The 13,062-nt window shown below is 55.5% G+C and overlaps 1 protein-coding gene across 1 annotated transcript in view; it reads left to right on the top strand.

Moving 5' to 3' along the window:
- The first annotated feature begins 370 nt into the window (after nt 1-370).
- Nucleotides 371-13,062, top strand: part of PTGS1 (prostaglandin-endoperoxide synthase 1) — a 40,053-nt gene continuing 27,361 nt past the window's right edge. The window contains exon 1 of the mRNA XM_065418743.1: nt 371-432. The gene's annotated coding sequence lies outside the window, so the exon portion shown is untranslated. The remainder of the gene's footprint in view (nt 433-13,062) is intronic.

Below are 13,062 nucleotides of genomic sequence, written 5' to 3'. Positions count from 1 at the left end.
GCAGCCACTGCATCTACGCGAGGGCTGTTGCTGGCATAGCAATAGCACCGACCACGCCAGCCCCGAGCGATGAAGGGTCCAGCAGGCACCTGGCCCCGGATGCGAGGAAAACGGTCCTAGCAGTGAGCTGGGGCGGGGGGAGGAGCAAGAGGGGAAGGAGAAGTGGGAGTGGGGAGAGGAGGAGGCGGCAGAGACTGCTGCTGAGCACGGACAGAAGCCAGAGGCAGCCAGGGAAGGGCTGTGGAACTTGCTGGGAGCGACTCTCTCACTATGACCCGTAAGTAGTGGGTGCTCTGGCGTGGCCCCCCCACCCCTCTCTCTTCCAGGCATCCCCTACCCAGGCTTTTCCTCTCTGCATTTCAGGGCGGCATCTCTCCTTCGCACTGGTGGTACTGCTGAGTGTGTGTGTGAGCCAGGCAAGCCCCAGCACAGGTACTGTACCCTGCTTAGCACAGGCTGCGCTGGGACCACATCTTCCCTCCCTGCCCCGGGGATACCCCGCGGCTCCCCAGGCGCAAGAGAAGGCTGCTCGCTCTGCAGGTGTCACTGTTTGCTGAGGCGCATCTGGCAGTGCAAAGGGCTGCACTCGGACGGGCTCCTGCCTTTGGTGCTGGGGAGGGGATTAGTATCAAGTGGGGGCCCTAATAAATGGCATTGCAGTAGTGTACAGTCATGTACCCAGACCTGGCGTGGGCCCTACTGCAAGCTACAGAGGGCACCGGACAGCGGAGGGGCAGGAAGGACACAGGCGTGGAGCACAGACACCGGAGGAGCAGGAAGGACACAGGCGTGGGGCACAGACACCGGAGGGGCTGGGTAGGGCACCGGACACCGGAGGGGCTGGGTAGGACACAGGCATGGGGCACCAGACACCAGAGGGGCAGGAAGGACACAGGCATGGGGCACGGACACCGGAGGGGCAGGAAGGACACACGCGTGGGTCATGGACACCGGAGGGGCAGGAAGGACACACGCGTGGGTCATGGACACCGGAGGGGCAGGAAGGACACACGCGTGGGTCATGGACACCGGAGGGGCTGGGTAGGACACAGGTGTGGGGCACCAGACACCGGAGGGGCAGGTAGGACACAGGTGTGGGGCACCAGACACCGGAGGGGCAGGTAGGAAACAGACGTGGGGCACGGACACCGGAGGGGCTGGGTAGGACACAGGCGTGGGGCACGGACACCGGAGGGGCTGTGCGTGTGTGTGTGTGTGGGTGGGGGGTAGCAGAAGCCAGAACATTACTCCAGGTTTGTCTGTGTTCCTTCTTGTCATTTTTGGCAGCATTTTCCTGTTAATCCACCCACGAATGTGGGTTTCGGGGCCTCATTGGTCAGCCGTGGCCCTGGGGGAAATCTCTCTTTTGCCCTAAGGGAGCCAGAAGAAATAGCTCCTGGGGGGCTCATCCTGTAAGCAACTGTCTACGCCGGGGAGGTTCAGGGCTGCAAACAGAGCCCAGGTGCTAGACTCACGGAGGGAAAAGGTGGCGGCGGCCACGTCCGTCCTGTGTCCCCTTTGCCCCGGCCTGACCCAGTGATGAGGTTTTCCCTTCAGTCTGCTCCTGAGTGCTTTGTCCAGGCAGGTTTGCAATCCCTACAGCGCCGGGCTCCCTCTGCTCCAGGACAGATGAGTCCAGGGGATAGCGTCTCCCCCACGTTTCGCTCTGAAGTGGCACAGCTGTGCTCCTTGTCGCCAGGAGAGAGTTATGTCTCCAGCCCAGTCTCACATTCCCGCTACACTCCCCTTGGAGCCCGTGCGGCTCTGGCTGGATTAGGGCTCCCTTCTCGGCAGCTCTTGGCAGTGTTTCCCACCAGGTCCTGGAATCAGCAAGGCAAATTCAATAGGAAAAATAACTAACAGGACCCGGCGGCTGAAGGGAAAGGCAGGGCCATGCCGAGGAGAGGGAGGGAAAACACACAAAGCGGAGATAGTAACAAAGGGGTAGCCGTGTTAGTCTGGATCTGTAAAAGCAGCAAAGAGACCTGTGGCACCTTGGTCTATAAGGTGCCACAGGACTCTTTGCTGCTAAAGCGGAGAGGTGTATCTGCCAAGCAGGCTCCGTGGGGCTGTGAGGGCAGCCGTGTCTGCATGTACAATAGCTACTCAGAGGCTGCACCTAATGGGCATAAATTGTAGCCAGTGCCATCCTCAGGCTGCAGAGCCTGTATATCGCCGCGTGCCGTGCACCAGTCAGGGACCGGGGCAGCATCGCCTTATTAAAGCTGGGGGTGATCAGGGGCCCCATTACAGAACTTGCTGGGCCACCTGTGGCCACACCTCCCCCAGGGACCACTCCAGGAGTGATACAGCCTCATGCGATGGAGTGCCATGCTGGGGGGCACAAGGTGCACCTTGTTCTGAGCAGCCCCCCGAGCCTGATGGGGAAGGGGCTTGGCCAGTTCAGGGGACCCCAGGACTCACCCATCACTCACTCCCGGGTGCTGGAGCTGGCTCAGATGAGTTATGGGGAGGGGCATCCTGAACATGGCTCTCACACTGCCCACTGCATTCATCCCACTGGGTACCATTGCCAGTGAGGTTCCTGAGCATGGGCAGCGTGGTGTGCAAAAACAGCACGGGCTGGTCCTTCCTGATAGGTCCGTAAGAGCTTGTCTGTGCCAACGGTTAGTAACCCTACCTCACACTAGGCTGCCACGCACCCACTGTCTGCCTGGTCCCTGCTGCCACGATGCACCTCACGTCCACAGTGCGCTTTGATCGCCAATTCTTTCAGAGCGGGGCAGAGCCAAGCTCGCTATGGACCTTTCAGTGCTCGGCAGCAGGGTCCACCTGGAGCCTTAGCAGGCGGCCGGCTGGGGTGGAGGAGATGGACAACCCCTCCGAGTAAAATACCATCCAGAGCATTACCCACTTGTGATGCCAAGCAGCTAGATTTAGCTGGCCACGGGAGCCACGATCACCGCTGTACAAGCTGGGCCAGTGGCTTTGTGCCCACGTAGCCCAATGGCAGATGGAAACACAATAAAGGAGAGAGCGTTCAGGTGCCAGCAGACTGCATCGAAGCTGGAGGCGCTGGGCAGACCCCTGGTCCCACTGCAGTCAGTGCTAAAACACCCATTGACTTCAGCGGCACCAGGATCTGGCCCAGGGCCCCAGATCAAAAAAATCTTCAAACAAAACTTTCCCCTATGAAAACTCTGCCTGGCCCCTGGCGTGCTGAGTCTGGAAGATGGGGGGGGGCTTGTGCGGGGACCGGCTGCCCGAAGGGGCTTTAACTGGACAGCGTGTCCTCGCTCCCTCTCCGCAGGCTTTTCTCACAGTCGGCTCCCACCAGACCCGGCCGCTGTGCACTGTGCTCCGCGGCTGCCTTGCACCCCTCTGGCAAATAGCGAGGGCTCACCTTGCAGCTTTCCCAGCCACCCGCAAATATGGCTGTCCAGCCACCCTTCCTCACATGGCGGGCAATATCCAGCCTTCACCCCAGCTCGGAGTCCAGTGTAACATCCCGAAGGGGACAGGAGCAGGGGCATCATGCAGCTAAGTTCAGAGGGAAATGAGGGTAAGGGACCAAAACACACAAAAGAAAAATAACACGAAGGGCCACAGGCCAAGGTCCTCACTGAGCTTTGACGTGGTTTTTATTCAGGCCAAGCTGCCATTGAAACGAATGGAATCCTGGCCTCAGCCCTGTGTGACCGAGGTCAGAGCTGTCAGTCTAGTGTTGACACCAGCCAGACTGACTCTGCTGCTTTAGAGCGAAGTGCTAGCCCCGCGAGGCGAGGAAGCCAGCTTGTAACATGGGCTGCTGCCTGCTTCCGGCCCCAGATAACAGCAGCCGTGCTGCCTCAGGCTGTTTCCTTACTAAAGTCTCTGTGCTGTTCTGCTTTGTAACGGCCCATCTCAGACAGAGACAGCCACTTCCCACCGCGGCGGCACCAGCTCCAACCCCCCCAGGGCCACGGGCTGACACTTCTGAAAGGCCAGAGCTGGCACGGGCAGCAGCAAGCACCGTTCGAGCCGTTACAGAATGGACCAGGGAGCCCTGTTTTAACCAGCCGTGTGGGCCTGGAGCGAATCTCAGAATGGAATTTCCTCTGGGCCCTCGGTGGGAACAATCAATTCAACCATGTCTTGAAGGGGGTAATTTTCCATCCTTCCTCAAACAAAACCACCATTCCAGAATGCTTAGGCCCTGGAAAGTTTCAGAACTGTACTGATTTTCTGCTGGAAAACAATGGCATTTACCAAACCCACGGGTTTAAATTTAAAAAGGTACAAGGGAAAAAAAACCCTCAGAGAACCCGAGTTCTTTAGATTATTTTCCTTTCCTACAATGACCTTATGGGTTCAGGTGTGTTTTATACAAACAAACCCTGTCATATTCTCCAGCCAGGGCCCTAACCTGACCTGCCAGACCTATCCACTCCTCAACTATGCGGGAGCTCAGTTCCCAGTTTGTATCTGCTGAACTCTGTGGCTCAGGTTCATTTCTCTGTTGAAGGGCTTTGTACCATAGTATCCGAGTGCCTCCAAGGTGAAATAGATTGGCAATAGCCAGGTCCCAGGGGGACTACAGGGAGACCCTGGTGCTTCTCCCTTCTTCCATCTCGTGTGGTTATAAGCAGGGATAGCCAAAGCTCAAGAGAGGAGGTGGTCTGGGAAGTCCTGCCCATGTATCATCACCCTAGTGTCTACAGCCAGGTCTGTGCTACAGGCTTCTGCTGGCATAGCTGTGTGGCTTGGGGGGCGGGGGGGGGGAGTGAAGAGGTGTGATCCGTGGCCGCCACCAGAAGTCCCTAGTGCCGACAGTTACAGCGGTAAAGCTACGCTCTTACAGAGAGCGTGTTTCACGTGTGAGGGGTGGTTTTACTATAGCGGAATAGAGCACCGCTTTGCTGGTAGAGTTGTGTCCACATTGTGTGCGCTTTGCCGGTATGGTATCCCAGGGCGCCTGTGCCAGCAGACGCCTGTCTGAAACCGGCAAACCTCCTGTGTCAGGGACTCTCCCCATCCCCAGGACAGGCGCGCTCACTCGCTCACTCTTGTAGTATTTTGACATTGCTGTCTTCTGTCCCAACCCGAGAAAGGAAGTGCTGATGTGTGTGTGTGGGGGGGGGACACAAACAGTGAAGTAAGCTGGCCAGAGCCTGCTGCACTGTGGGATTCAGTTGAAGAGAAGGTTTGCGGTGGGAGCACGTTGTAGCAAACTGGATTTGCCCAAAGCTGAAAAAGAATTTGCTTCCGGAGCCCCATGGCAGGGCTGATTTCCTTCCCAGCCATCACGGAGCACTTGCCTGAGCTCTTAACTTAGGACAACCGTCTGGTTCTGTCTGCGCCGGTCTGTGTGTGCCGGGGTGGGGGAGGGCGAGGGGGGCCTGCTCTCTAGTGGAAGGTGTGTTCCCCCCTTGTGACGAACAATAGCCCCCGAAGGGGGACTGGCCTGGCACTGTGTGTGCTAGAAAGAGGAAAGATGGCCGGGGACTGGCTCACTCAAAGGGATCCGGGTCTTGGGTTCACATGGGCCTTTAGGACAGGAGAGACCAGACCATGAGGCCCATGATCACGTGGTGACTGTTTGCCCATGTGGAATTTGCTGGGGTCTTTGCTATAGAAGCCAGGGAGTGCATGGGCCATGGAGATGGCACTTCCCTCGAGGTGCTCCCTGACAGGCAGGGGTGTGGCATGTATCAGGGATGGAAGTTTACGTTGCTGCTGCCCTGCTGTGACTGTTCAAGGATGGGCAAAGTGTGACAGGGTCTGTCTGTGATGGGATCCCTGGGCTGCAGCCTGGAACTGTGGGACTGCTGTGCCCCCCTGAACTCTGTCCAGCCCGAGCTGTCTCTCACAATGTCTTGCTAGTGATCAGCAGCAAACCCCTCCAGGCGCTGTGATCACTCAGCACAACAGCATGTGGAGCCCCACACCCAGCTAGATTGCATGAGTGCTCCCTGAGCCACTCGTGAATCACACAGAGAAACGCACCAGAGCCAAATCCCCGCCAGCTCCCAGCACTGCACCTCAGGAATATACCGCCTTGCACTGCTCAAGATGGGCTGTGCAGATCTATTAATTGGTTCACCACTTCATCAATGGAAAGTGGACATACACCAGCCTTTGCCAAACCGGAGCAGATTTGCCCCACACTTCATACAAACTCACTGGTAAAGATAAACAGTAAAACAAATTTATTGAGTACAAAAAATAGATTTTAAGTGATATTAAGTGATTGGCAAAAAGTCAGAGTTGGTTACCAAAAGAAATAAAATCTAAGCACACAGTCTAAACTCTCAACCCGATTAGACTGGGCAACAACTAGACTAAGCAGTTTTTCTCACCCCACTGGATATTGCAGTCCTTAATATACAGATTTCACTCCTCCAGCGCCCTTTCAGCCCCTGGCCTGTCTGCTGAGAGGCTAGAGGTGCATTGGCAGAGCTGTATGGGATGCTCTTGGACAGGACTGGGGTGCGTTAGTAATGCTCTAAGGGGGTGCTGCAAGACAGGACCTGGAGGAGCTGTGTATTGGCCCAGGGTTTGGTATAGCGAGGGCACGGCCGATCAGGCATTAGAGTTGCGGGGGTGGGGGTGGAAGGGGGAATAATGGGTGGAAAAGCCACTCTGCCCATTTCTGTGGAGTTACATCAAGGGGATGCAGTGTACTTAGACTTTCAGAAAGCCTTTGACAAGGTCCCTCACCAAATGCTCTTATGCAAAGTGAGCTGGCACAGGATAAGAGGGAAGGTGCTCTTATGGATTGGTAACTGGGGTTAAAAGATAGGAAACAAAGGATAGGTATAAATGGTCAGTTTTCAGAATGGAGAGAGGTAAATAGTGGTGTCCCCCAGGGGTCTGTACTAGGACCAGTCCTGTTCAACATAGTCATAAATGATCTGGAAAAGGGGGTAAACAGTGAGGTGGCAAAATTTGCAGATGATACAAAATTACTAAAGATAGTTAAGACCCAGGCAGACTGTGAAGAGCTACAAAAGGATCTCTCAAAACTGGGCAACAAAATGGCAGATGAAATTTAATGTTGATAAATGCAAAGTAATGCACATTGGAAAGCATAATCCCAACTATACATATAAAATGATGGGGTCTAAATTAGCTGTTACCACTCAAGAAAGAGATCTTGGAGTCATTGTGGATAGTTCTCTGAAAACATCCACTCAATGTGTAGCAGCAGTCAAAAAAGCGAACAGAAAGCTGGGAATAATTAAGAAAGCGATAGATAATAGGACAGAAAATATTATGTTGCCTATCTATAAATCCATGGTACGCCCACATCTTGAATACTGTGTGCAGATGTGGTCGCCTCATCTGAAAAAAGATATATTGGAATTGGAAAAGGTTCAGAAAAGGGCAACAAAAATGATTAGGGGTACGGAACGGCTTCTGTATGAGGAGAGATTAATAAGACTGGGACTTTTCAGCTTGGAAAAGAGATGACTAAGGGGAGATATGATTGAGGTCTATAAAATCATGACTGGTGTAGAGGAAGTAGATAAGGAAGTGCTGTTTACTACTTCTCATAGTACAAGAACTAGGGGTCACCAAATGAAATTAATAGCCAGCAGGTTTAAAACAAACAAAAGGAAGTATTTCTTCACACAACGCACAGTCAACCCGTGGAACTCCTTGCCAGAGGATGTTGTGAAGGCCAAGACTATAACAGGGTTCAAAAAAGAATTAGATAAATTCATGGAGGATAGGTCCATCAATGGCTATTAGCCAGGATGAGCAGGGATGGTGTCCCTAGCCTCTGTTTGCCAGAAGCTGGGAATGGGCGACGGGATGGATCACTTGATGATTACCTGTTCTGTTCATTCCCTCTGGGGCACCTGGCACTGGCCAATGTCGGCAGACAGGATACTGGGCTAGATGGACCTATGGGCTGACCCAGTAGGGCCATTCTTATGTTCTAATCCCTCTCCATGAGAGACCACACTGGGCCAGGCAGTGCCGTAACCTGTCACATTTCTGTCCTCCCTGGGAGCAGCTCAGTGCAGCTTCCGGAAACCTGCGAGGGAGGAAGACAAAGGGAGCCCATCCTCACAGCCAGCCCCCTAGAGAGACTTCCTCAAAGCCCATGGGAAAGCGCAGTGCAGCGAGTACAGACCGCTTGGCCGGGGCTTTTTACTTCCTAAAAGTTGGTAGAAGAAAGTTTTAAAATAGTTGAGATGCATTTGAGTAATTTCTTCTCCCCGCCTCACTGCCCCTGTCTGGAGCCAGGGAGCTGGCAGAGGGACTCGTGCTGTGAGACTGCAGAGGAAGGAGGAGGACGGGACTAGTGGCACGCTAAGCAGCTTTCCACCTCGGGGCCACTGCACCAGCCCACCCCCCTATTGTTTGGTGGCCTCTGTGGATCGGGGGGGTGGGGGTGGGGAGGAGAGAAAGAGTCTCTATTCATTTCCCCTCCGGACAGTCGGTCACCCATGTCACAAAACCACCGACTGGCCATCTCAGCAGACAGGCCAGGGGCTGAAAGGGCGCTGGAGGAGCGACTTGCCATCTGCCTCCTGCAGGGGCTCCCTCCATTCAGAGGATGGGGTACACTGAGGGGAGCATGCCGCGACCCTGCCCTGTGAACACAGGCCATCAGGCTGCGGCGCTGCCCGCCAGCGTCTCTCACAAGCACTAGTAAGGTCTGAGGAGGGGCTGGAGTCTGAATCTGCAGTGGCAGCAGCAGGCTGTGCGGTGCTGGGCAACTGGGGCGTGGGCTGGATGTGCTGGGAGGCAGGAGCCTCCTGCCTCTAGCTTCCTGACAACCCCTTGGTGGGACTAAGCAGTAGTGGGTCTGTGAAAACGTAGAGCCGGCAGGCGGGAGCTTTGCGGAATGGCTGGGTGTGTCACTCCGCCAGGAAAAGAGCGCCCAGGAGCACATCTCGGGCAGGAGGGGGCTGCAGTGGAGACATTCAGGGAGGCAACAAGAGCGCTCAGAGGTGGGGAATGGAGCCTAAGGGAGCCGGAGCCGACTAGGCAGGAAGTAGTGGGGCTCGGAGGACAGGGTCTGCGAGGGAGTGCGCTGGCTCCGACTGTAGCAGGGTATCTGAGGGTCTGCGTGTGTGTCTGCCCTGAGCTTCGTCTGGAAAGCTCCCTCAGTGCTGGCCCCGGTGCAAGCACTAGTGTGGGGGTGGTCTAGGAGCCTAGAGGGTGAGATGTGCATGGTGAACACGGACTAGGAGACATGCAGGGCGATGGCCTGGGGGAGAAGCTACCAAGTAAGGAACAGGGGAAGGAGACAAACCACAGGGAGAGAGGAGAAGCTGGAGCTGAGCCCAGGGAGCTGGGTAGATGAGTGAAGGCAGAGATGAGGGGCACTGGCAGGTGAGACACTTGAAAAAGGACTTTGTCTTGTCTCCGAAGTGTGAAACTGAGCAGAAAAGGTGGGAAATTTCCCATCTCTGCCACTCCAGGGAAAAGCCAAACTCTCCTCTCAGAGACAGCACCAGGAATAGCAAGAGCTGATCTGCAGTGTGTTTGATACTGAGGGAAGCATTTGCCCAGTAAAGGCGAGGGCTTGTTTATTCATCTGTAAATAATAGTCAATAACCCTGGCACCGCGCGGCTGGTATGTGGGCAATGGCAGGTGCATGGGGGCAGCCCTGCAGGCAGGATCTGCTCCCTGTGGATCAGTGGGATTTGTTCATTTGTGCTGCATGGGAACAATGAGCCAGAAACTGCACCTGGTCTACAGAGGAGGAGAAAGGGAGGCATTGGCCAGATAAGAAGTCAACTCTCCCCAAACATGGGAACCTGCATGCACCCAAAATGCGTATCATGCCCTCTCCTGACCTGTATTTACTCTGTCCCAGCAGTTTATTCACATGTCTCAAGATTAAAGAGGGGGAGTATCATTCAGTGAGAGTGATGTGTCTGAGTCACTTTTTCTTGCCAAGAATTTTATTTCTGTTCAATTTCCTCACCTTCCTCTGCAATGCTCAGGGGCTCTGAAGCCCAGAGCTACAAGTCGGTCCCAGCTCCATTGTTTGGGCCTGTAGCCCTCACCTAGGCAACTGGGAATACGAAGATCTTGTTACAGCTCTGCTGAGATCAGAACGACGATATGTGCGTGTTTCTGGGCATTACTCACCATTGTTTCCACTTCTTCACGGTTAAATAATTTGTCCCCCTGCTTATTGTGCTGTTCTGGCTGCCCTCTCCGAGGGGTCTTTGAAGGAAAGCAACATGAAGGCAGGGGAGCGGCAACATGTCACGTCATGTCTGCGGGAGGTAGGCAGGCACAGCCAGGGCCGGCTCCAGGCACCAGCCGAGCAAGCTGGTGCTTGGGGCAGCAGCTTGTAGGAGGCGGTATTCTGCCCAATCCTAGGGCAGCACGGCCGCTTTTTTTTTTTTTTGGGTGGTGTTCCGCTCCGGCCGCCCTGTAGGGGGCGGCGGCGTGGAGGGCGGGAGCGCCCTGCAGCAAGTCCGGCAGGGCAGCCCGCGTCCTTCCCTCCCAGCCGACCGGAGTGGTGTGGAGCCCTCCCGGCAGGGGGCACGGCGGGAGGGGCCGCGTGGCAGCGCCCCGCTGAAGGCCTGGCCGCCCCCCTTCTCTCTCTCCCCCCCGCTCCCTTCCCCTCCCCCCGCTAGCCGGGGCACATCTGCAGGGCAGAGAGTCTCCCCCCTGCACCCTGGCTCCGGCCGCCCCCCAGGTTTTTTTTTTGCTTGGGGCGGCCAAAAAGCCAGAGCCGGCCCTGGGCACAGCAAATCAAATTCTTCCTCGGGGCCACATCTGAAGGGCTGCCGGGTAGCACCTCCAACAGCACAACACAACCTAACCCTACACCACGGTACTGTCAAGCACGGGGCACCAGGCCCAGCGTTGGTGTGGGACGTAAACTCAGGCCCTTCAGCAAAGAGGTGAGAGTGCTACCAGCCCAGACAGACCCAGAGCGAGCTCTACCCAGCAGAATAATGGTTAAGGCAACATATGAGTAACTGTGGCATTTGCTGCTGCCGGATATTATTGAAGCAAATACCTTCCCCGGGGTATACAAAACAGTCCGATAAATAACAGCAACTGCAGTTACATGAGTTGGGATTTCAATTCTCATTCTCTAGGTGATGTGAGGTGATCCCTAAACGGGGTCAGGAAGAACCCTGCCTGCTGTTACAGTACTGCTGGGATACACGCATTGTCCGAGCTCCCCATCAGTAGCTCGCAGAGTTCTCGTACTTGGCTCCTTTACTTCATTGCCCTGGGCAGCAACTGCTGCGTGATGTGCTTAGTGCAAGTCAGGAGGGGCTGCCCTTTGGGCCTCTGCCTCTCCACAGACAGGTCCTCTGGCTGTGAACAGCTGCTGCTCCAGTTAGGAGCTGACAGTCTGGACAGCCCCAGGTCTGCCTGCCTTTTCATGTCCTGGTTTTCATGTCCATAGCCACGCCGAGCTGCTGGGCTCCTGGGTTGTCTATTTTTACAGCAACCGTAAGCGGTCCTGAGAAGAGGCTGCACATTCCTTTGTCATGTATGGTTTCTGCAGGACCTGCCTGTAAGACTAATATTTACAAAGGCTTCCCTCGCGGAGGGCAGCCCGCCAGAACAGTCAGTGCTGGTCTCTGCTCTTAGGTGCGTGGCTGCACTGCCATCCAGGCACAGAACTTGCTGCTGGCCGGAAGCCATTTGTCCAGAGAGATCTTCATGCTGGCTAGACGTGACATTGGAGCGCAGGGGGTGGTAGTGGTGCTGTCCCGTCGCATTTCTCCTAGTGTCCATCACCCAAGAGAGAGGAGGGCAGGAGAGCTCAGAGCATGTCTCTTCACTGCAGTTAACTTGGGTGGTTGGCCGTGGGGTCTGAGCATCTGTGTTAGTCTAGCGTGGGTGTGAGCTGCCACACTGCAAAGTCCTCCCCGAGTTACTGCATCCTCACTGCTGCTGTCCTCACTCGGGTGTGTCACTAGGACTTGTGAGGGCATATCCCATGGTCCTTTGTGCTGCAGTGAGCTGAGCTGCTCCATGGTCCTTTTCCAGGGAACTGGGGGAGAACCCGTCTGTCCTGGGCACATGCAGGGATCAAATCGTGGGAGGTGTGGAAGGTCGACCAGCACTTCAGTGGCTTAGCCTGCATCATCAGTGAAAAGTGGCTGGTTGGCAGCCTGAGTGGAAGGAGCATGCAGGCTCCAACCCCCCAGCCAGGCCTGAAAGCACTAATAAACTTGAGTGAGATGCTTGTGTGTGTGTGTGTGGAGGGGAGGCGGCTGGGGCAATAGCCGGCTGAGAGCCTGCGCTAACTGCAGGGAAGACAGACCCTGAGAGAGCACGGAGGAGCAATAAGGGCCGGGTCCAAAGCTCATTGAAGTCACTGGACAGAGAGCGATTGACTCCACTGGTCTTTGGATCAGGCCCTGGGGGTGTCAGCTTTGTGCTGCGGGAGGGGAGACAAGCCCCGGCTGTTCTGTGCTCTGGATCGGCGATTTGGGGATAATTCAGCCAGCCCTCAAGGAGATGCATTTTAGGGCAATTCTGTTCTAGCCAGGCTCTGCTCCTGCACCCATCCCCGCAGGGCCTGCGGGCTGGCCCGTTCGGCTGGTGTTCAGCTGAGTGGCAAGCTGCCCCAGAGAGCAGCATGTGGGTACGTGGGTCCTGAGCCACTCTCATTACTCTCGCCCCAGCAAGACAGGAGCGAAAGCAAAGGGCTCAATCTCCGGCAACAGGAGGAGAGGAATCCCCCATTCAGGGCCTTTCTGTCCTCACCGAATCTGGTGCTCAAAGATGTTTCTCAGGGACCAGGCCAGTCCCTCACCGGGGTGTTGGCGGACAGCATCACGCATCTGGGGCAGGCTGGTTCCTGTTACTACAGCACCTTACGTTCTAAGAGCCCTTGGGCCGAGCCGCTGCCTGTTTCCGTTGTTTTTCTGTGGGTTCGGATGTCACACGCTGGTTCCCATTAATTCAAACCTTTCATCCTTATGTTTAAAAACATATAAATTGCAGCCTCAAGCCCCAAACTTGCCAAGCATCCCTAGTTTCACAGCATTGAAGAAATACAATACTCAACATCTGCGGAACAGTTGGGAGACCTGGAATCTCCTGGAATTTAGCGGCTACGAGACCAAAGGCTCACTATGCATTGGAACGTGTATACAGCAAAAAGGCATTGC

Source organism: Emys orbicularis, chromosome 18 (assembly GCF_028017835.1).
Source record: "Emys orbicularis isolate rEmyOrb1 chromosome 18, rEmyOrb1.hap1, whole genome shotgun sequence".
Lineage (NCBI taxonomy): Eukaryota > Metazoa > Chordata > Testudines > Emydidae > Emys > Emys orbicularis.
This window is presented reverse-complemented; position numbering and strand designations above follow the sequence as displayed.